We start from the raw sequence: 25407 nt of genomic DNA on the forward strand, positions 1-25407 counted from the left end.
GACTACATGGGCGTTTTTACAAATGAGAATGCGTGAGGGTAAGATTGAGTGAGCAAGTATGTGTAAGTGCAAGTAAGAGAGTGTGTTTATGTATGATTGTGTGAGTGAGTTAGTGCAAGTTAGTGTGAGGGTTTACAAGTAAGAGTGACTGAGTAAGCATGAGTGTTCTTGAGTGTTGAAAAGAGTGAGAATGTGTGTGTGTGTGTGAGTGAGCGAGCGAGTGAGAGAGTATTAGGTCTACTAGCACAATTTACAAACTGTCAGCTGTTTGCAATGAACCAAACACGAACAATTTGAATAGCTCAACAAAGAGATCAACTAATATTACAAGTGGTTTCTACAAATTCAACACAAAATGCTACTTTTACTGACAACTGCAAAGCAGCCCCAGAGCATCAGTGATCCCCACCACTTTCCTTTACTGTAGGCAGGGTGTTCTCTTCAGTGTATGCTTCATTCTTCCTCCTCCAGACATACTGCTGAAGCATAGGCCCAAAACGTTTTAGTTTTATCACTTAACAGAACACAATCCCAAAACTTTTATATATCAAAGTTGGCCTTTTTTAAACTTTTGGATCAGTAGAGGTGTACATCTTAAAATTGGGATAGCATTTAATAAGTACCTTACTGTGAAAACTGAAACCTCAGTGCCTGCTGCCACCAAATCTTGCTGCAGGTCTTTTACATTTACATTTTCAGCATTTAGCAGACGCTTTTATCCAAAGCGACTTACACAATGAGCTATTGAGGGTTAAGGGCCTTGCTCAGGGACCCAACAGTGGTAACTTGGTGGTGGCGGGGCTTGAACCGGCAACCTTCTGCGTACTAGTCCAGTACCTTAACCACTGAGCTATCACTGGCCCCCTTTTGAAGTCACTTGAGTGCTTTTGACCACCTGTCACCTCAGGAATTTGGTGGCAGACGGTGATGGATTCCTCTTTCTGCTATGTCATAGGAGTGTAGCCAGCGTTCCTTTCATTTTGAACTTGCAAACCATGCTACATTCCAAACTACTTTCAATACTAGTCACAGGACACAAGTAAACACAAAATATTTTTTTTTAATGACGATTTCATTTATTGAAGGACAAATGCTGTTAAGCCCTACTTTGCCCTATGTAAAATAGTATTTGGCCTGTAACTACTAAATCAACCAGTTAACCAAATTTAGTTGGCAATTTGGTTCAATTTTACTAGCCACGCCCAGGCCGGATACTGAAAGACCTGCTGAATCTAAACAATACGTAAATAGAAGTAGCCAACTAGAACCTTTGAACCAGCCCTTTGCCCTCTGTCAGGGTTGTGGGGTTGTTTTTAATCTGATTTTGAGAATAAAGTTAAATACTTCTAGCATACAGTTGCAGTATTTCGAGAAGTTATAAACATGTTTCTTGCAAAGCTGTTTCAGCACTCTTATACTGACAAAGTGATGTGAATGTGTCAGGAGATTGAGTATTTATTTATATGTGAAACAGATATGAAAGTATAACTATCCTCAACATCCCTTATTTTAACAATTTTACATGCAAATGCCACACAGAAAGGACCCGGACCGCCCCACCTGGGGATCGAACCCAGGACCTTCTTGCTGTGAGGCGACAGTGCTACCCACTGATCCACCGTGCTGCTCATCCAGTGTGGAAAAGTCAGGAGTCCCAGCGAAAGGTCTGGAAAGGTTTGCTGGGACTCCAGCAAAGCACAGTGAGAGCCATTATCCACAAATGGAGAACAGTAATTAACCCTCCTATGAGTGACTTGCCTACCAAAATTACACCAAGAACACAAACATGCATCAAAAGAACCACAATCCTCAGTCGTCTGAGGAGAATGGAGAGATGCAAAGCACAAAACACTGCTGACCAAAAATAAGACAAAGGCTAAACAAAATGTAGGTTTTGGAGTGGTCGAGTCATATTCCTGACCTGAATCTTATTAAGATGCTGTAGCAAAACCATAAAGCAAATTACATTACCACATGTTCCACACCAACAAATACATTTCCTATGCTGCTGCTGTTGTATGTATTTCTGAACCAACAGAATCTGGCGTATGTAAAAAAAAAAAAATACCGAACTGTAAAATGCCACAGAAAATGAAAAGCTCCAACTGTCCAAACCTGAAACCTCAGCTCTTGAGTTTCATTACTACTACTACAGTGAAGTTGCCACTGTTGGGCTCCTGAGCTAGGCTCTTAAGAGTCAATTGCTTGAGATGTATTTGGGCACATTTGTAAGTCGCTTCGGATAAGTGTTAAATGCTGTAAACGCAAATCAAATCAGAACTGAATATTGTGTGATTTTTTTTCAACCACACATCATGCTCTCACTGTTGTCTCATCAGCTACTGCATCCTGGATCTGTTTGTTAACAGAGTTATGGTCTCTTACTGCAGCACTGAACTGACTAGCTGGCTGCAGATGCAGTTTTGTATACACATCAGTCCTCTCTCAATACTAGCATGTTTGCTACAGACTGACTAACAAACATCCTTGTTCATCCAAAGAATTGTTACAGCAAAGAACCAATCAAACCATTTTTCCAAGTTTGAAATTTAGACTAATCTTTTTTTTTTTTTAAAGGGGTCATTTAGACTGTTATTTTAGTTCGGTTTCCTTGGTACAACATTTAGCGGATGTTTAATCCTCAATTGCTTGAATTGTGTTGGGTCAGAATTTTCACAGTCGCATTGGATATAAAGGCATAGTGTATGAGCCAAACAATGGAAAGCTTAAACCAGCACCCTTATCACTAAGGTCTAGTTCCTCAAGCATTTATTTTCCTTAAGTCTGGGATTTGGACTAATCTTGTAACCAGTGATTAATATGATTTCTATTTTAAATTGCAACCCCAAATCAGAAAGTTGAGCCTTTTATTTTATAGCAGAGAGTAGGAACCCAAGATATTTCAAGTTTTGTCTGCTTCATTTAATTTGTTAAAATACATCCATTCCTACATTTTAGGCCTACAACACATTCCAAAAGAAGTTGGGACAGGGGCCATTTAAGGCTAGTAATGAGATAAAAAAAATAAAAAATAATAATGATATTCCAAACTGGTAATGTCAACTTGTGATCGTAATCATGACTTAGAACAAAAGCAGTAGCCATAAAAGACTTTTGCCTTTAATCAACTTTAAGAAGTCTTTGAGGGGCAAAGATGGCCAGATGATCTCTAGTTTGTCAACAACTGCATGAGAAAATTATCAAAATAAAAAAGTTTGAATATTTCTCCCTCTAAAGTGCATAATATTATTAAGCTACTCAGGAAATTTGGAGGAATTTCAGTGTGTAAAGGGCAAGAGGGCAAGCCAAAGCTAAACACCCCTGATCTCCTATCCCTCACAGGGCACTGCACCAAGAACCCGTCATTCATCTATAGCTGATAAAACCACATGGGCAAAAGATTACATTGCCAAGCACTGCAATTCAGAGTAACTTTCACAAATGTCACTTAAAACATTACTGTGCAAAAAGAAGCCTTTAACCATGTTAACAACAGTGATGAGTTCTCTGAGCTCTGAGGCATCTGAAATGGACCATCTCACAGTGGAAATGTGAGAAACAGAGTTCTCTGAGCTCTGAGACATCTGAAACGGACCATCTCAGTGGAAATGTGCATTGTGCTCAGACAAAACCGTTTTTTTTTGTTTTTTTGTTTTTTAAAGATGCTGTGTGCTGTGCATCAAAGAGAAAAAAAATACAATGAAGACTGTTATCAGCAACAAGTCCAAAAACCAGGGTCTAGCCATATGTGCTCAGCTTCCACCATGAGGTTTCTGACCAAGACTTTTTAAAACTCTTCTAAATATAAGCTTAAATATGCATGTCTACAGTTTTATTCCTGTAAGTAAAGATGATGAAAAGTGCAGGGAAGGTGTCCCTTGGGTGGATGTTTATTATTAATCTACTGATATGATGATCTATTAGTGGCAGAAACGTACATGTTAAATACTCCATTTCATGCTTTCTGCTGTCATGCTGACTTTTTAGTCTGTTTTCTTCATACATCAATAGGCCTTATTATGCTGTCAAATCAACTCCAGCCTTTGTTCAATGCTCCAGCGTTCAGATCCGATGCCTGTGTGCCCATAGCAGGTGCTTTTGCACTGGCCTGTGACTACGCAACCCCATACACTGTACACCAAGTGTTCAATGCACTGTGCTGTTCACCTCATTACCAGAGTTAAACTGAGCTGCATTTTGTGCCACAGTAGCTCTTGTTTTGGTTCATGCCAGATGGCCTAGGATTTATGTCTTCTGCACGTGCACATCTTTAATGAACCTTTAGGGTAATTTAGACTGTTTGTAATTGTAGTTCGGTTCCTTTGGTTCAGACCAGTCAAAATGATGCATTGTAACATTTTAGTCATGGCTTGCTTAGTGCTCACACTCACAAATTTAATTTTGAATCAAAGTAAGTAAGTATAAAAAAAAAAAAAGGTACAAAGCACCTATGACATGTTTTGCAAGGCAGTCGTCAAAACAATGCACCACTCTGGGCTTAAACGTGTGGTGAAATCAAATGGTAGAAAAACTACAGTAGAACTCAGGGATATGTTTAATAGTGAAAGTAAGAGCATTTCCACATGCACAATGCGAAGGGAACTCAATGGATTGGGACTAAACAGCTGTGTAGCCTTAAGAAAACCATTTGTCAGTGAGGCTAACCGGCAAAAACAGCTTCAATTTGCTAGAGAGCATAAAGATTGGACTCTGGAGCAATGGAAGAAGGTCATGTGGTCTGATGAGTCCAGACTTACCCTGTTCCAGAGTGATGGGCACATCAGAGTAAGAAGAGAGGCGGCTGAAGTGATGCATCCATCATGCCTAGTGCCTACCGTACAAGCCTGTAGGGGCAGTGCTATGATCTGGGGTTGCTGCAGTTGGTCAGGTCTAGGTTCAGCAACGTTATATGCCCAAAGAATGAGGTCAGCTGACTACCTGAATATACTGAAAAACCAGGTTATTCCATCAATGGATTTTTTCTTCCCATTTCCCAGTGGTTTAGGGAGCATGAGACATCATTTTCACACACGGACTGGCCACCACAGAGTCCAGACCTGAACCCCATTGAGAATCTTTGGAATGTGCTGGAGAAGACTTTGCGCAGTGGTCCAAATCTCCCATCATCAATACAAGATCTTGGGGAAAAATTAATGCAACTCTGGACAGAAATAAATGTTGTGACATTGCAGAAGCTTGTGGAAACGATGCCACAGCGAATGCGTGCCATAATCAAAGCTAAAGGCGGTCCAACAAAATATTAGAGTGTGTGACCTTTTTTTTGGCCAGGCAGTGTATCTTGATTTATTATAATTGTTCTATGCCTCTCTGAGGCTATTAACTCATTTTAGATGCCTGCAAGACAGATAAGTAGTGAATGCTCTCATAAAGGCATGGTAAAGTTGTTATATCCTTCCAAGGCTATTAACTAATTGTAGATGCCTGCAAGACAGAAAGGTAGTGAATGCTCTCATTAAGGCATGTTAAAGTTGTTATATGCCTCCGAGGCTGTTAACTATTTCTAGATGCCTGCAAGACAGATAAGTAGTGAATGCTCCCATAAAGGCATGTTAAAATTGTTGTATGCCTCCGAGGCTGTTAACAAATTTTAGATGCCTGCAAGACAGATAAGTAGTGAATGCTCTCATAAAGGCATGTTAAAATTGTTATATGCCTCTGAGGCTGTTAACTAATTTTAGATGCCTGCAAGACAGATAACTGTTAAATGCTCTCATAATGGCATGTTAAAATTGTTGTATGCCTCCAAGGCTGTTAACTAATTTTAGATGCCTGCAAGACAGATAAGTATTGAATGCTCTCATAAAGGCATGTTAAAATTGTTATATGCCTCTGAGGCTGTTAACTAATTTTAGATGCCTGCAAGACAGAAAAGTAGTGAATGCTCTCATCTAGTTGAAGATATTACAATAGTCATATGCCTCTGAGGCTGTTAACTGATTTTACATGCCTGTAAGAGAGATAAGGTGTGGATAATCTCATGAGATAAAGGAGATATATTACAACTGTTATGCCTCAGATGCTTTTAACTAGTTCTAGATGCCAAACGGATTCTCATGTCATTATAGAAGATACATTGTGCTTGCTATATGCCTCTGAGGCTGTTAAGTAGTTGTACATGCCTGGAAGACAGATGAGTACTCAGTGGTCTCATCTAGATAAAGGTGTTTCAGTTGTTATATGCCGCAGATGTTGTTAACTAATTTTAGATGCTCGCAAGACAGGAAGTGAATGCTCTCATCTAGTTGAAGATATTACAATTGTTATATGCCTCTGAGGCTTTTAACTACTTCTAAATGCCTACTAGACAGATAAGTAGGATCTGTAGTATCTGTAAACTGGTTGTTTGTAGCCGTTAGCTAAGTAACTTTAATTCGCAAAACTTAAAAGTTAATGTTGCGCTTATAATTAGTGTAGAGTGTCTAGATTTATATTATTTTTTTAGTTTATCTTAAAATAGTGCTTGTGTTTCCTTGCTTGTTTTCGAAGTCTTTTACCAGGAAACTTGTGCTACTGGCGTCCGAACGAAGCGCGTTTGTGTTGGTTTGTTTTTGTACGCCAGCGCATAAACACGTGAACAAATTTCGGATTGCGAATCGAAATTTGCGAAACAGGTGACGTCACGAAAAAGTTGACTCCGAGCGTCTCTCTCTCTCTTTATATGTATATATATATATGCAGTATATATATATATACAGGGCTCTAGACTAACTTTTTGCACTGCTTGCACTGGTGCGCCTAACTTTTTTTCTTAGGTGCACCAGCACAAAAGTTAGGTGCACCCAAATTTTCGACCGCATCGCATTCAACACCTCAGTTTTACAGCTTCACTTTTTTTTTAATCGCTGTCCTTATAGGCAATATTGACTTGTAAATGATTAACTAACAATCTGGTCAACATAAAGTTCTTTATTTGAAGCACAATTCTACAACAAAGGTAATTTACTGAAAAAGTGTTGATGCTTAAAGTGCTTCACTGAGCTGAAATTTAAGATAAATGAAATAAATAGAAAATGTAAATTAAAAGTGCAAGTGTTTTGAGGGCTTCAAACTGCACATCTCATTTAATGATAAGAATATTACATATGGTTAATGCAGTAACGAGATGCATATTATTGACATAGGCTACATGACATGACATTATTACATTTTGAGTCAGTTTGCTGCTGATATTTTTAAAGTGCCTTAAAAAAAAGATGAACTGTGTGATATGCAGTGATGGCATAGTTACCTTTAAAAAGTAACTTAGTTACTTTATTGATTACTTGATTTTAAAAGTAACTTAGTTACTTTATTGATTACTTGATTTTAAAAGTAACTAAGTTAGATTACAAGTTACTTTATTAGTTACATTCAGCAGCTGCCGTAATGCAACTGGAGCTGCGTAGGCGATTGAAGCGGAATAAGAAACAAGAAAGATGCGGAAAACGGAGTCCTCTGTTCACAAGTGTAAGTAAGATAAATAAAATAAAATTTTTAAAGACAAATAAATAACAAAAAGACGATAAATATCCAAAATTTTGGCGAGTGGGGTTTGTAATGAGTCTGTAACTATAGTGATATTACGTCATCACGTCCCCACGTGTAGTACGTAGCGGTGTTGTGTGCACACTGCACACTTCTGAACTGAAAGTATGTACTTTTTTACCAGCATATTTCTGCATACTTCTGCATACTTCCTCCAATCTAGTGCATACTCTGTAAGTATGCGATTTCGGACGCAGCTCGTGACTTAACTGTCACATAGGCCAGACGTCACTCCCCGAGTTGCAAAAATAGTAACGCACAGTAACTTGGATAAGTAACTTTAATCTGATTACTGGATTGGAAATAGTAACTCGTTAGATTACTTGTTACTGAAAAATGTGGTCAGATTAGAGTAACGCGTTACTAAGTAACGTGTTACTAAGTAACGCGTTACTGACATCAGTGGTGATATGACATGGTAAAAGTAACCCGGACAGAACGAACAACGCTTAACGTGAAGTAAATCCAGCTAAACACAGATACATGTGGAGCTGTTAGACTGGATTTGATGGTTATTTCACACAGATGTTTGTTTGTATCATGGAACTTTAATGATGTTTTATCTATCGAGTCGAGCGCTGATCAAATCGGTTATTTACATTGAGAGTCGCGGTGAAAGCGAAGCGCAAAACTCTTCTCACGTCAATGAACTAAAGAAAACAACAACTGAGACTAACACGTCACGTCTTCTAATCACCGATATTTGTTTGATGTTTTTACATAAAAACCAACATCTGTAACAGCAGCACAGATGCTCACACATATCCTACACACTCCGCCATGATTTTACTACTCTTAACTTTCGCTGTGTAACGCCCACCGTTGATGACGCTGGTCCTGCCCTTCACTATCTCTGATTGGTTTAGACATATAGATATGATTAGATATGGGCCTAATGTGTGTCTGTTGTTGCACCGGAGACGTTCAGAGTCACAGAGACTTTTTTCCCCCTCGAACGGCTGGTCGCACCGGTGCGACCTCAGATTTTTTTCAGTCGCACCATTGAGATATTAGGTAGCATGTGCGACCAAATTGGTCGCACTCTAGATCCCTGATATATACAGTAAGCGAACATTTGGACAGCGGACTGTGTTTTTCCGGTGTTTTCAATATTAAAATGTCCCCAAATAAGGTGCACAGAGAGCACAGCTGAAAAACATTACATTTGTTGATGTATAATTACTCCTGCCAGTAGCTGTCACTGTGTATCAGACAGAGGGGACAGTGAGTGAGATAGAAGAAGGATTTCGGCTCAGTAAGGTGTTCTTTCTTTCGTGCAATTACACCTACAAAATACAACACTATTGAAATGAAGAAAATAATAGATAAATATGAGAGTTATTGTTGTATTATTAATGTATTAAATGTATTATTGTGTATGTGATGAATAAATGTATTATTGTGTATGTGATGGCAGGGCTCTAGACTAACTTTTTGCACTGGTTGCACTAGTGCGCCTAACTTTTTTTCTTAGATGCACCCAAATTTTCTACCGCATCTCATTTAACACCGCAGTTTACAGGTTCACTTTTGTTTTTAAATTGCTGTCCATATAGGCAATATTGACTTGTAAATGATTAACTAACAATCTGGTCAACATGGCCTCGTCTGATGATCTGTTTGCTGCTGCCTGCCGCTGAAAGGCAGTGGGGAGAGGGGACATGTGGGCAGTGCATTTATCGCGGCATGTAATGTGTTTTATAGATGCATTGTGCTTTTTCAGCATTTCAATACGAAATGTATTAGAACCAGTCACAAATGCACTATTGCCGGCCATGGGCCAGTGATAGCTCAGTGGTTAAGGTACTGGACTAGTAAACAAAAGGTTGCTGGTTCAAGCCCCGCCACCACCAAGTTGCCACTGTTGGGTCCCTGAGCAAGGCCCTTAACCCTCAATTGCTCATTGTGTTCAGCTCATTGTGTAAGCTATTGGATACAATGAGCTATTGTAAGTTATTGGATAAAAGCGTCTGCTAAGTGCTGAAAATGTAAATGGTCTTCCCACACTCTTTACAGTAAATGCAGTGCATTATATTATCGGCTTTACTGTATCTTAGCCAGCGAAACTGGTCAAGCCACTCTCTTCGAAATGTATACACTTTCCCCCTTTTAATTTCAGTGGGCTCTGGCTCGGAGTCGATCGTATGTGGCTCATTATCTGATGCCGTCTCCGGACCAGGGCTTGACATAACTTGGGAGGTTGATGGCTCCGTGACAGAGCATTGGTTATGATCAGGGCTCTTTGTCCCTCTGTGTGTGTTTGTGTTTATGAGTGATGTTGTGTGTTGTAAGTGTTTGTGGCAGATTTTGATGCCTTGATATTGTGGGCTCCCATTTAAAGCACTGTGGTTCAATGTCAGCCATTTTCACGGTCATGATCGATGACATAGTTCCATCCAGAGCCAACGCGTTCCTGGTTTTGGTTTTATTAAGCCCCACCATGGAAAAAACCCTCTCTGCATCTGCGTGTGGCAGAACTAATACCAGTTTGGCAATCGTAGACAGCCTCGGAAATCTGCTCAAGGAAGCCTAATTACACTTCTAAATATTTTTGCAGTTATTAAGTTGCTCATGTCAATGGGTGTGTGCTGAATATTTCTTACCCTATTCTTCAGTGAGGTCATATTCTCCCAGAAAGCCTCAATGTCAAACATGGCTGGGTCTTGGGGCATAGGGATGTCCATCAACTGGTAGTCCAGGAACTCCTCACCCAGCAACAAGAAATTCTATTTTCTGATTGGCTGAAAAATTCTATTTTTCTGATTGGCCGATAGCTGTATGACAGCTGTATGAGCGCAGAGTAGTCTGCATTTGACTCGTTTGTAGGTTTGTAGGATAGGCTATAGTAATTTCTGTGCGGCGAAGTTAATCATTTCTCAGCGTGAGAAATACCATGTGTGGTGTGTGAGCTTGTTGAAATGCGTGTGTCTCACGCTCAATGTGTGTGACTTGAGAGCCCTGCAATATTCAACGTATATTTTTAATATTGGTCAGTAAGTGAGACACTAACAGCTGGATGATAAGAACACGCGTGAACATCCGTCCTTACATGTATTTACATCCACTTAGGATATTGGTAGATTTCTTTTTGATAAGACATTGATCAATTGAAATATGTTGTAACCAGATTTATCCTTTGAGTTATTTCTGCAGTCGGTTAAAAGTGTTTCATATTTTTGTATGTTTGAAGAAGCAGAATAAATCCTGCAGCCAAGTTAATATTACTCTTCTGACATGGCAGGTGTCAGGCAGGAGGGTGTCCATAAACCCTGTATGTAGGAACAAGAGGCAGGACACTTAAACGTATGTGTTACTTGGCTGCAGGATTTATTCTCTTTTTTTTATGACTGTAGCTATTGTAGTAATGCAGGTGTGGATAGGTAAAGTACGGAAAGGGAAAAAAAGTGTTTAGACTTGGGAGTGGGTGGCTTTGTAGCTGGTAGGATGGCTGTCCCAGAATATCATAAGTGAACATCTCTCTTGGCAGAACTGTCCGTTCAGATCTTCTAATTTCCCCTACTTTATTTTGGTGTCCCTCCTCCTCTATCCCATCATCTAATGATCTGTCCTGTGGCTCTTTTTCTATGTGATGCTCATCCTCCACTGCAACATCCTCGTAAGCTCTACCCTGTGTCTGTGGAGCATTCTCTTCCTGGTCCTGTGTGTCTGTTTCCTTTTCTGATAGACGGGTGGAATTCACGAGCTACAGCATTTAGCTTTTGCTCTGCCTGAAATTGCTTCACTGATTGTGGATATTCTGTCTGCTCTGTTCTTACCAACCTGTAACAAGGAATTGAGTGGTAAGTATACTGTTCATTAGAGCTATCTGTGTCTGATTCCTGAATGTTAGCAGCTGTCTGTCTCAGTTTTTCCAACTTTGTATGACTTTTCTTACACTGTACTGAAAGTGTTTCCTCCAAGGGCAGTTCATTTACTGGCAGAAGCAGATTCCTGTAGAGTACGCGAAGTTTCCTTGGACCTTTCTCTGGCTGCACCTTGTAAACTGGTAAACTCTCTCCACAACAAGCTGCACCATCTGCTCCCAGTAAGCTTGCCAAGCCCACCTCTCTGACAAGTTTCTTACCAACACTCTGTCACTTGGTTGCAGAACCACACCCCTGACAGCTCGATCATACTGCTTCTTGCTCTTTGCTGATGATTTTTCACTGTTTTTTGTTGCCATATCATATGCTAAGCACATCATCTCTGCCCATTTCTGTGCATATGTCTGTTGATCCACTGTTTTGAAATTTTGTTTCCAGGGAAACAATAAATCAACAGGTAAGCTCGGAGATCAGCCAAATAAGAGGAAAAATTGTGAAAACCCAGTGGATTCGTGCCTTGTACAGTTATAGGCATGCACAATTTGGGGAAGATGATCTTTCCACTGACAGGTTTTCTTCTCTTCCAAGGTACGCAGCATTTGGAGAAGCGTGCCATTCAGTCTCTCTACTTGGTTACCCTGTGGATGGTATGGTGTTGTTCTTGAGTGACAAATACCAGCTAATTGTTGTAAATGGTTGAACAACTTGTTCTTAAACTCCTTCCCCCATGGTGGAGCTTATCAAGGTATCCAAAGCGAGGAATGAAATCCTGGAATATCTTTTTTGCTGCTGTTTTTCCTGATTTATTTCTCGTTGGATACACTTGAGCAAAGCGTGTGAAGTGGTCCACCAGGACGAGGATGTATTCATAACTTTGACTTGGTTCTAGGTGGAGGTAGTCTATGCACACCAACTCGAATGGACTACTTGTGGAGATATGCCCCATGTGAGCTCTCTGGGGAAGGTTGAGATGTTTCTGTGTAATACAAGTACATCTTCATTAATATAATCCTGTATTTCATTTTGCATGTTGGGACAGTAAAACCTTTCTCGAGCAAGGTGGATTACCTTAAGCAATTCAAACATACCCCTTTTCCACCAACGCGTGTTTCCACTGAAAAAAAGAGGTTCCAGACAGCGAACTAGCGGGCCAATCTGGCACCACAGAATACTTGGTTTTTCAGCGTGAACCGTGACGTCACCTGTGGGTGTGTCATGTTGTACAGCATAGCGACAGCAACAATGGCGTCCGCTGGTGTTTCGTATAGAGCTTGTCACTGCATTTTTATCTTTTAAAGTTCACCTGATTAAATTTTGAGCCAGTTTGCCGCTGATATTTTCAAAGCGTCTTTAAAAAGATTAATTGTATGATATTATGTGGTAAAAGTGACCCGGACAGAACGAAAAACGCTTAACGTAAAAATAAAGCGTGAAGCTTTTTCAGCTCCCCGAGCTGAAGTAAATCACCACACGTGAAGTAAATCCAGCTAAACACAGATATATGTTGTATTTTAGAGTAGATTTGATGGTGATTTCACACAGATGGATGTTCGTGTTGTGAAACTTTAGTGATGTTTTACTGCTCAAGCCGAGCGCTGAGCAAATCAGCTATTTGCACCAAGAGTCGCGGTGAAAGCGAAGCGCAAAACGCTTCTCACGTCAATGAACTAAAGAAAACAACAACTGCGACAAACACGTCTACGTCTTCTTATCACCAACAGCTGATCGAAGCTTTTTGCATAAAACAAACATCTGTAACAACAGCACAAATGCTCGCACATAATCTACACACTCCTCCATGATATTACTACTCTTAACTTTTGTTAAGCAACGCCCACCGTTGATGACGCAGACTTGGTTCTCAAAAACTGGTGGAAATGCGCATCGGTTCTCTACAGAACACCAATGTTCTAAGAAACCTGAACAGAACTGGTTCCAGAACCAGGGTTCTTTTGGTGGAAAAGCGCTAACAGTGGCCTGGCCAGCCGAGAAAAGTCCTGAATGTAGGAACGATAGTATCCAAGAAACCCCAGCAAGGACTTAACATCTCCAATTGTGAAAGGCTCAATTGTTTTAGTGCCTCCAATTCCTGCGGATCCATTTTGACTCCCTCTCCAGACATCACACGACCAAGGTAGCGGACCTCTCTTTTGAACCACTCACACTTTATGGGTATCAGTTTAATGCCATGCTCCCTCATGCGGCTGAGGACTTGTCTGAGGTGATTAACATGGTCCCCAAAAGATGTTGAGTAACAGAGCCCGTTATCAAAGTATGGAGCACAACATTCATCTCTAATACCTTCCAGCACTCCCTCCATACATCTTTGAAATGCTGCTGGTGCATTACAGCCCAAAAGGGATATGAATCAGTTCATATAGCCCCCACGGGTTACTAAAGACTGTGAGGTGTCGGTAATCATCACTGACAAACCCTTGGTGGTATGCACTTCCTTGATCTAATATCAAAAACAATGTGTTGCCTCTCAAACTGTCAAGCAGGTCTTAAATTCAGGACAAGGGGTGACGGTCTGCGATAGTCTTCCTGTTGAGTTCGCGGAAGTCTACACATAATCTCAAACTCTGGTCCTTTTTGCAGACACATACTACTGGGGAGGATTAGGAGGAGAAATACTTCCGAATGCAACCTCTGTCCGGGAGTTTCTGCATATATTCTTTAACCTCCTTATACAAGGGCTTGGGAATAGAACTGTAACACTTTAGGACAGGACTGTAAATTAGGCATGCACCCTATTTCCTCTTCATCTCTTGCAAATACATCAGACTCTTCAAAAAGCATCTGGCACACAACTTCTTGTTGCTGATCAGGAGGGTGCCATCGTTCAGATATGCAAGACTCTTTGGAACTATTCACTCGCTCTCTGGTGTTACTGTTTTCACTATGGGACACTGGATCTTCTGCGGCCACTGGTGGTCCCTCCCCAGTGACCCGTTCACGTTTCCCGTTGACTTGTTCTTAGACAGGCAGCCAACAGTTCGGTGCCCTTCCTGGCCACATCTGAAACAGTAATTGCAACTAACAGTCTCTTGGGTTATACATGGTTTGCATTTCCCTTTTGTGGGCAACTTAGATGATTGCATCATTCATTGTGAGTTAGCAGACAAGGACTCTGAAGGACTAGTATTCGAAGCAAAAGCCTTCTCAATGGTTTTGGCCAAGGCTGAAACATGGGCTGTCAGCTAATGTATAGCTGTGTGTTGTGCCTGGGCGTCAGACTGAGTTTGGAAAATGCTGGCTTGACCCTCGGCCTGGGGTTGAGTAGTATGATGTCTGTTTCTTTGGTGTGTGGCATTAACTGAGACTGTCTTGGATTTATGTGTCTGACCTAGGCGGGTTTGTCTTTCAACCTCTTCACTGACTGACTTTGTTATTATCTCTCAAATAAAATCATCAGTTAAACTGGTGTTAGTAATAAGCGGTTTAAGGTCTCGCCTATCGTGCATATTTTTCACTAATTCCCTGATACAGTGAGTGAATAAACACTCCTTGAACTAATTGGATGTCATACCGAAACTCTGAGTTATGCTGCTGATATGCAAACATTACATGCTGTTTTAGCCCCAATAAACGATACATGAACTGTTGTGGGCTTTCCCTGTCCTGTTGTTTGCCATTGCTAAGCTCCTGAAACAACTCAGCACTACTCTTATCTCATAGGTGTGCCTTAAAAAAATCGTTTGAGCTCAGCTACAGTTAATGCCGTTTAGTCGTCAGCATATCTTTAAAGGCACCAGGTTTAATTACCCTTAGAACAGCTCAGATTACCTCTGCTTCCTCTGCTTTCCACATATCGGAGGACCTGTCCTGGACCACCAACACCTCCAGCTTGGCCAAGAAGGCTCACTAGCGCCTCTTCTTCCTGAGGACACTCAGGAAACACCACATATATATCTGTTTACCATGTTTTATATATACTGTACATTCCTCTATCATGTCCATAGCACCTTAATCTGTATTACTTTAACCTGCATAGCACCTTAATCTTTATCTGCACCTTAATCTACATATTGTTTTTAGCTGTATATCTTGTTCATACCACAGCTATTTACCCACTGTAAATAATGTATACCATAGATACCGTATATCCTGCACTTTCTGCTTATTGCACTTCTGGTTAGATGCTAAACTGCATTTCGTTGCCTTGTACTTGTACATGTGTAATGACAATAAAGTTGAATCTAAAAAAAAGTTCTCAGATAGACCTTCATCTATTTGTCTACACAAGCTACCATAGCTGAGTCCGTGTCTGAGATCTGTCCACAGTGAAGCTTAAATTCTCTATGTGGCAGTAAAGCAGCAACATCAGTTAGTTTTAACACATCGTTCATCTGATTAGTTACCATGGATGGTCGATCTGTTTTATTACTCACGTTCGAGGGTGCTACTACTGATTCGACCTCTGTCACTGACTCGCATTCATCGTCTGAATCCACTGGCGGTTGTTGCAGTTCCTTTATGAGACATTCAAAAGCTAACAGACAGGAAACGGTCCTTGGTCCTCTTGATTTACCAGCTGATGACTTTTCAAAAAGTCCACAATAAACCATCCATCTCGGTTGCATATCTTGGCACAGCTGATCAGCTAATGAAGCTATCTCTGGATCCCCCTTCGTAGCTCTTGTAGCGCCAATATATTTTGGATCACCAAACCCACTGAAGTAGCACGTTACGCTGTCCACTCACTTAAAACCAGATTCAATTGTAAATAGATAGCTGCCACCAAAAGATGGCGCTATCCCGGACAAGCCCCCAAAATATTACCCTTCTGACCTGGCAGGTGTCAGGCAGGAGGGTGTCGCACAAAGGTGTTTTGGGCCCTCAACAGGGACTGAGAAGCATCGCTTCCTGACAGACAGCACTGCACAATCGAGCATGGCAACTGTACGCAACACAGCATTTCAATCAATCAGATGCCAAAATATCCGTGGGCGGAAAGGCACCAAAATGGAATATAAATCATGTCATTGAGCATAGATTTGCTCCGCTAGCCGTGAGTTACAACAGTATGCTATTGTCTTAAAAAAAAAAAAACCTAAACTGTAGAAATTGGCAAATAGTGTTGAAAAATGCAGGCAAAGACATGATTGAAAGTTGAATACCACTGGTTAACCATTCTGTAACCCTCTGAGACTGGTAGTTTATGATATATACAGTAATTACATATAAGGCTAGTACTTAATGCTGACAGATAGGATAGTATTACCTACATATTTAACATAATTTAATCTATTAATGCTTTTCTACAATGACATAAAGTAGTACTAAATGCTGCCACGTATGTTGCTTAGTTTAACTAGCCATTGTTGAAGAAATATATCTTGATTTATTATAATTGTTCTATGCCTTTCTGAGGCTATTAACTGATTTTAGATGCCTGCAAGACAGATAAGTATTGAATGCTCTCATAAAGGCATGTTAAAGTTGTTATATGCCTCTGAGGCTGTTAACTACTTTTAGATGCCTGCAAGACAGATAACTATTGAATTCTCTCATAAAGGCATGTTAAAATTGTTATATGCCTCTGAGGCTGTTAACTAATTTTAGATGCCTGCAAGACAGATAAGTATTGAATGCTCTCATAAAGGCATGGTAAAATTGTTATATGCCTCCAAGGCTGAACTAATTTTAGATGCCTGCAAGACAGATAAGTATTGAATGCTCTCATAAAGGCATGTTAAAATTGTTATATGCCTCCAAGGCTGAACTAATTTTAGATGCCTTCAAGACAGATAAGACAGATTCAATAATGCTCTCATAAAGACATGTTAAAATTGTTATATGCCTCCGAGGCTGAACTAATTTTAGATGCCTTCAAGACAGATAAGTAGTGAATGCTCTCATAAAGGCATGTTAAAATTGTTATATGCCTCTAAGGCTGTTAACTGATTTTAAATGCCTGCAAGACAGATAAGTAGTGAATGCTCTCATAAATGCATAGTGAAGTTGTTATATGCCTCCGAGGCTGTTAGCAAATGTTAGATGCCTGCAAGACAGATAAGTATTGAATGCTCTCATCTAGACAAAGGCATGTTAAAGTTGTTGTATGCCTCTGAGGCTGTTAACTACTTCTAGATGTCTGCAAGACAGATAAGTAGTGAATGCTCTCATAAAGGCATGTTAAAGTTGTTATATGCCTTCAAGGCTGTTAACTACTTCTAGATGCCTGCAAGACAGATAAGTATTGAATGCTTTCATAAAGGCATGTTAAAGTTGTTATATGCCTCCAAGGTTGTAAACTACTTCTAGATTCCTGCAGGACAGATAAGTAGTGAATGCTCTCATGAGACAAAGGAGATGTACTGCAACTGTTAGATGCCTCTGTTAACTAATTTTACATCTGGATAAAGAAGATTTTAAAACTGTGCAATTTGACAGTATTTATTTTTATTTTTATTAATTAGTTAATTAACAAATTAAATTAGTTAATTTAATAAATTACAAAAAGTTAAATAAATCATCTTTATTGTGCTTTCGTTAAACAGGACAATGGCTCCCAGAAAAAGAAAGGGTCAAAAAACTGGTAGGTTTCATTACACATATCAAGTCTGAGACATTTGGGTATTAGCACACATTTGAAGTGATACATATTTGTAAGTAGACGTGTATACAAGCAAAATAAGTTCTTATTGTCTTTCCTGTTTTACATTATTTTTTAGGATCCATTCTTCAAAACCGCACTAGCACACATGAAGCTAACATGCCAAAGGCAAAGCACCAAGTACACAAAGTGCTCATCCATGCCCCTCCACCTACAGAAGCTTTAAACAAAGACCTTTACCACTCTGATATTAGTACAAACATAGACCATACCTCACCCTTCTTCTGAGGGTAGAACAGATACACCCATAGACACAAATGCTGTTTCTACAAATTGCACAAACACATGCCTCACCGCTGAGTGGACAAGCCCACATTTACAAATGCACATTCTACTTTTGACACTAGTGTAGACACATCAACAGACACAAATGCACTCCCTTCCAGCCCCTCATCAAGCTGCATTATTGACACAAACTCTACCCCAAAGGATCCAACCTTTATATTTAAAGAGGTTGAAAAGCAACATATGAAGGTCCTACCACTCAGTTTTGGGTATAGAAAAAGAAGGTATGTATTTGCAAACCTATTTTTTTAAATTATTTGGGTCTTTATTTGATGCTTAAATATTAAGTAAATACATTATATACACCACATTAACGGTGTAAGGGTGTGTACAGTATCATCTAAAAAGGTGTAGGATAATTTTTTATAATCAAGACATTAAAATGTCTTAAAATGACAGTTTAAGTTTTAATGCTGCATGTAATTCAATGTAACATCTTTCTCAATGAAGATATCCAGTGTCAGTTGGAGAGGTCAGGCGAAGAGTTGGGCCACCAGAGAACATGTCTTTGAACTCAATGGTGGCCTATTTGCGGGTGGACAAAAACAAAAAGATCTGACTAAAAGAGGAGCTTAAAAGCATTGGAGTTCAACCAGGGCCAACAAGAGGCTTCAGAGAAACAGGTTTTAACAGTACTGTTGAAAAATATTGGCATATAACGTAAATAAATAAGAAGTTAGTGATGTATTTTTTGCAAACAAATGTTATAGTTAATGTAGCATAATAACACAATCTGGTTTGCAAGATTGGATTTATTTAAATTCAGAGAGTTAAAGTTCAAGCAGTACATTATCTAAAATAAATAATCTTTGTTCCATCACAAATGTAAAACTGAAAAAAAAGTGACAGTGTTAGAAAAAAATAATTTTCTGATCCTGAAATTACATGTCTAGCCTATAAACTGCTGAGCTGGAAAAGATTACCTGTGCACAGGTACTGTTTTTCTTTAAGTACTTCATAAGTTGCTAAACTAGAATAGATTATTTACCTGTGCGCAGGTACTGTTTTTCTTGAAGTATTTCATAAGTTGCTGAACTAAAACAGATTATTTACCTGTGTACTGTACTGATGTTCAAGTACTCCATATGTTGCTAAACTACAACAAATTATTTTTTCTCTCTTGAAAGAATGAACCTGGAACTTTGAATCTGGCCTGTGTGTGTATACAGCACGATGACCTGTTGCTTTTAGTTTGTTGTTATGCGAGTTATGAACAGCATGTTTTGCAAGTTTAATTCTTTGTCTGTAGTCATGCAATCTTTAAATTTTTCTCATCTGACTTGTCTTGACATACTGCCCAAATGCAAGCGTGTGAGCATGCTTGACTCCAGTGTGCATTTCAGGCACCTCTCTGTAGTCTCACACCCATCTTTGAGATCATATATCATTTCTTTAACAGTAATGCAGTGGTTACTGAAAATGAACTGGTTTTCCTTTTGCATGATGCTATCAGTTTGTGGCTTAGTAAATTCAAACAGAATCTCTGACAGCCTTAAACATGTACATATTTCTCCAAGGCTGTTTGCTGAACAAGTATATGTTTTAACTTGCAAATGAACAATCTCAACCCTCCCTAAACTATTAACAAACAGATGTTCTTTGTCCACATAATAAAGCTGTTGTGCAAACAGTGAGTGTGCTTCCTCTTTCCTAATCTCATTAATATAATCTCATAAAATAGTGTGATTTTGCTTACAAATCATTCGAACAAATGCAACATGTTTACACAAATTTCCTCTTTCAGACACTGGGCACTGACATTGCATTGTAATGAGATTAACATCATAACTTTTAGCTTTATCAATTCCTGATGGCACTGACCATCTCCCATGTGAATGAAGCACAGCTTTGCTGCACACTTCTTTGCATTTAAGTGAAGTAGTAATATTAATAATAATCTATTCTGAGTGTATTTTTTAAAATTACATTTAATATTAAAACGGTAAATGTATATTCTGTAAATTATTGGAAGATACAAACCTGTAATACTAAACAACGGTCTCATGTCAAAGCAGTAGAAGTTCATCCACACGCTTGTTGGCATAACCACGTAGAAACTGGTACTTAATGCTGTAAAAAAAATCTTCAAAAAACAAAAACCAAAACTTTTTTTAGTCTGTTTAAATTACAGCCATTAGAAACGATAAAAAAGTGGCATGCAGCTAACCTCTCCACCAGATTGTTTGTCTCACTGTTTTGATGAAACACTCTTCTGTCAAAGTCTGCCCACATTTCAGCAGACTGAAACCACTGAGTTTCTAGATATTTAGTAATGACAGTGCTGCCTGTTACTTTGTTGCAATGTACATAACTGTCAAAGGACTGTTACTTTGTTGCAATGTACATAACTGTCAAAGGTGTGCAGGGACACTACTGAAAACAGACCTTCTCAATATCTTTTACTAGACATACTTTCACACATTTCTTTAGGAGAGCCATGGCGCGCATAACTTCATTTCTAACAGAAGTACTGCATCCCTCCTGCCATAACATCCATCTATGAATTGCCTTGAGGGCCACATAAAAATATGGATAAGTCCGGCCAGGACCAATAGATAACTCCGGCCAGGACCAACAGATACAAAAACAAAAACCCCTATTGTGCTAGCCGAGGGCGACAGTGGCAGAGAAAAACTTCCTTAAAAATACAGGAAGAAACCTTGAGAGAACCCAGACTCAGCAGGGACCCATCCTTCTTGGGTGGCCTGAAGAATAATTTGAATAAATAGGATTTACACAATATCATACACACACAAATTAAAATACTAAAAGTTATAACTAGCAAAAATAATTGGAGTTCTTGACATTGTTGGTGCAAACACGCCAGGTTCCCGTTACATTGGGCAGGAGCAGCATTGTTGGCACGGCAGTCTTGACTTCATTCCTTAACCTCGGGTGGGTAAACAGGTTTTCCTCAGAACCACCTCGGGGTAAAACAACAGAAAATGTAGTTAAAAATATAAAATGTGAATTAAGTAAAATATCAGTTTTACAGAGAGTAGCTTTAGACTCCGGCACCCCTAATTATTACAGCATAACTAAAAGGAAGAGCAAGCAGGTAACAAGGTCATGAAGGCTTTTGCAGGACATCAGCGCCCACCTCCCTACCGTCATCAATCCTAAGTGACCAGACAAGAGAGGCAGAACAACAGCAACCCAACATCCCTGATCACAACAAGTTTCTATGACCAAGAACCCCCAAGCTCTGCGCCTTTGTCTATATTCGGGGTGGACAGCTCTGGTCCCAGAGTCCAGAAGCTGGATGCAACCAGAAGCCAACATGCAGCGCCAGCAAATCTGACAAAAAACGCGAGCACCAGACCGCCCAGACCCCAAATCTCCAGGACCGGAGCCACACACCCCTAGTCTGAAAAAAACTAATCAAAGGCCTGAGTAAATAAATATGTTTTCAGTCTAGACTTGAACATTGAGGCTGTCCGAATTCCGAACAGAGGCAGGAAGATTATTCCAAAGTTGTAGAGCTTTGTAAGAAAATGCTCTTCCACCAGCCGTGATCTTTTTAATTCTAAGAACTATAACCCTGCACCTTGTGAGCGAAGTGGACATGCTGGGTTGTAGTGATCAATAAGTTCACTCAGATACTGTGGCGCCAGACCATGTAGCGCTTTATAAGTTAGTAAAAGTATTTTGTAATCAATGCGGAATTTAACTGGCAGCCAGTGTGAAGACAATAGAACAGGACTAATATGATCACATTTTCTAGTTCTAGTTATTACACAAATGAAAGAAATCAACTCTAGTAATATTATTAACATGTGCCTCAAAGGAGAGATCTGAATCTATTGTGACACCCAAGTGTTTTTTACATCTGAGCTGGGAGTAACAGAGAAAGTGTTTAGGTTTAGAACCAGGTTAGACAACTTGTCTCTTGCAGCTTTAGATCCAACAAGTAAAACCTCTGTTTTATATGAATTAAGTAAAAGAAAGTTACACTAAACTAAACTCATGCTGTTGTTGTTTTTACTCGTGTTTCTTTCATTGAAGTTACTTAACAAATTTGTGTTGGTGAGTGAAACTTGAGTCAGTTGTATGAAACCATCTGTTGTATGTTTGATAATTGTTCTTTTCAAACAAATATTTATGGAACATATCAGACTCACAAGAACAGAAAGCACAAGACATATACAATGAATGATTTTAAAGCTGGAATTGTGCAGAATGACACAGCAGATTCACTTTACACTTCAGAAGATACATGTTTGAGAGAGAGTGAGGAGTTGCTTAATGCTGAACTTAAAGATGATGTACTGGTCCCAAAACCAGAGAATGTGCAACAAGTTATAGAAGAGAAATTGGCATTTGTTTTATTAAAATTGGAAAACTGTTTCCATGTACCAAGCTCTGCTATTGATGAGCTACTAAACGAGCTGCAATATTTGATTAGTTCTGCCTTAGTGCCTGTATCTAACAACATTCTTGCTGATTTCTTTAGTAAAAATAACCTGCATGTTGACCAGTTCCTCATCAAAGAGTTAGGCTGTGCACTTTGTACCTCTAACCCTCTGTCAAAAGCTTTAGGGAAGGATGGACCATTAGCCACTTCTTTTAAGCAAAAGCGGTATTACAAAGATCACTTCAATATTGTTGATCCAGTTCAGTATATCCTTGATGCAAAGGCAAAAAAACGTTTTCGGTATGTTCCTTTGCTACAGGTTTTACATTAGCTAGTTAATCAAAAAGATGTGCTTAGCAAGATTGTTGAAAAGAGAAGACAGCAACAGATAGTGCATGACCGCCTACAATACAGATATTTTGAGGATAGCCAGTACTTTAAAAACAATGATTTTCTGTCCGGGGAGGAATTGAGAATCTCTGTTTGTCTATACGTAGATGATTTTGAACTTTGCAACCCCCTCGGTACATCACGTAAAACACACAAACTCTGTGCTGTCTATTGGGTTTTGGGAAATTTGCCTCCTGGTAGTCATTCTTCTTTGGCCTCGATATACCTGGCCCTTTTATGTAAAAGTGAGGACTTGAACACCTATGGCTATCGCAAAATATTTGAGCCACTACTCCAAGACCTTGTTACCCTGGAGCAGCAGGGAGTTTTTGTTTTACAGCTGGGTACATTTCTGAAGGGGACACTTCAGTGTGTGATGTCAGACAATCTGGCAGCACATGGAATAGCCGGCTTCGTGGAAAGTTTCTCAGGCCAATATTTCTGTAGGTTTTGCACAGCACAGCGAGCAGAGACTCAGGTAAAAGAAGTTAAATCAGGTGCATTTACCACTCGAAACAAAGAGCTTCATGAAGTCCATGTAAATACTGCACAGGCAAAAGGAAGTAGCTTTGTAGGTGTGAAAAAAGCATGCATTTTCACAGAGAGACTTGCTCTCTTCAGTGTCACATCAGGGTATCCCCCTGATGTTGTCCATGATATTTTTGAGGGCATAGTCCCAGTTGAGCTTGCACAGTGTTTTGCTGAGCTTATTTCCAATAAGTTGTTTACGCTTGACGACCTCAATAAGCGCATTAAAAACTTTCAATACAAGTGGGGTGACAAAAAAAATCGCCCTCACTTAGTGCCATTTCATTTTGAAAGACACAGAACAATTGGTGGCAACGCCCACGAAAATTGGTGTTTGATAAGGTTATTACCATTCATAATTGGGCAGTTAATCCCTGCAGATGAGCCAGCTTGGAAAGTGATTAAGATAAGATAAGATAATCCTTTATTAGTCCCACAGTGGGGAAATTCACATCGTTGCAGCAGCAAAGGGACAGTACAGCACTCAGTATAAAAAGATAGACAATAAAAAAGAACAATGTATAATAATAATAATAAGTCAGGAAAAAACTTACAATAATTACAAATGATTGAACTTGGGAGAAATATTGCACATTGTAATAATTTCTCATGGGGAAAAAAAGTCAAACATTGTTATGAATAATTTAAAGTGAGTGTGTGATCTGCTTGGAGCAGTGCTGGTTATACAGTCTTACAGCAGCAGGAAGGAAGGACCTGCGATACCGCTCCTTCCCACATTTGGGGTGAAGCAGCCTGTCACTGAAGGAGCTGCCCAGTGCTGCCAGAGTCTCATGCATGGGGTGGGAGTCGTTCTCCAGCATGGATGCCAGCTTGGCTAGCATCCTCCTGTCTCCCACCACCTGCACTGGGTCTAAGGGACTCCCCAGAACAGAGCCGGCCCTCTTAATTAGTTTGTCTAGTCTCTTCCTGTCCACTGTAGAGATGCTGCTGCCCCAGCATACCACTCCGTAAAAGATGGCTGATGCCACCACTGTATCAAAAAAAGTCCTCAGGAGTTCCCCCCGCACTCCAAATGACCTCAGTCGCCTAAGCAGGTAGAGTCTGCTCTGACCTTTTTTATAAAGTGCAGTAGTATTAGCTGACCAGTCCAGTTTGTTATTTAGATGAACACCCAGGTACTTATAAGAGTCCACTCTCTCAATGTCCATTCCCTGGATGTTCACTGATGGTAAAGTGGGTCTGCACCTGCGGAAATCCACCACCAGTTCTTTGGTCTTCCCCACGTTTAACTAGAGGTGGTTCAGCAGACACCAGTCCACGAAGTCCTGAATCAGTTCTCTGTACTCGCTGTCCTCGTCATTGTTTATAAGTCCGACAATCGCTGAGTCATCAGAGAACTTCTGGAGGTGACAGTCCCTGTATTCTAGACTTAAAGGACATTGTAGAGCTTGTTGTTGCACCTGTCCACTGTGAGGAGTCTGTGGCATATTTAGAGTGTAAAATCTCTGAGCACAGACAGAGATACAAAGAAGTATTTCCTGGTCAGCGATTCTTGCCAAAACATCACTTTCTGGAGCATTATCCAGAAATGATAAAGCTGTTTGGCCCCATTGTGATGTTTTGGACCATGCGCTTTGAAGCCAAGCATAGTTTTTTCAAACAGGTTGTTAGACACACCAAGTGTTTCAAGAACATTACACTGTCCTTGGCGAATAAGCACCAGTTAATGATTGGCTATCAAATGCACACAAGGAGTTATGAGAGATCAGCCTTTGATGTGACCCGCGTCTCAACAATTCCAGTAGATGTCATGAAAGAGGACATATCACTTCATCTAAGACAAAAATACCCTTGTCTCACAACAGTTACGCTAGCCCAGAGGGTCTTGGGCTATTGCAAGA

The sequence above is a fragment of the Trichomycterus rosablanca genome, chromosome 3 (genome assembly GCF_030014385.1).
Source record: "Trichomycterus rosablanca isolate fTriRos1 chromosome 3, fTriRos1.hap1, whole genome shotgun sequence".
Taxonomy (NCBI): Eukaryota; Metazoa; Chordata; class Actinopteri; order Siluriformes; family Trichomycteridae; genus Trichomycterus; species Trichomycterus rosablanca.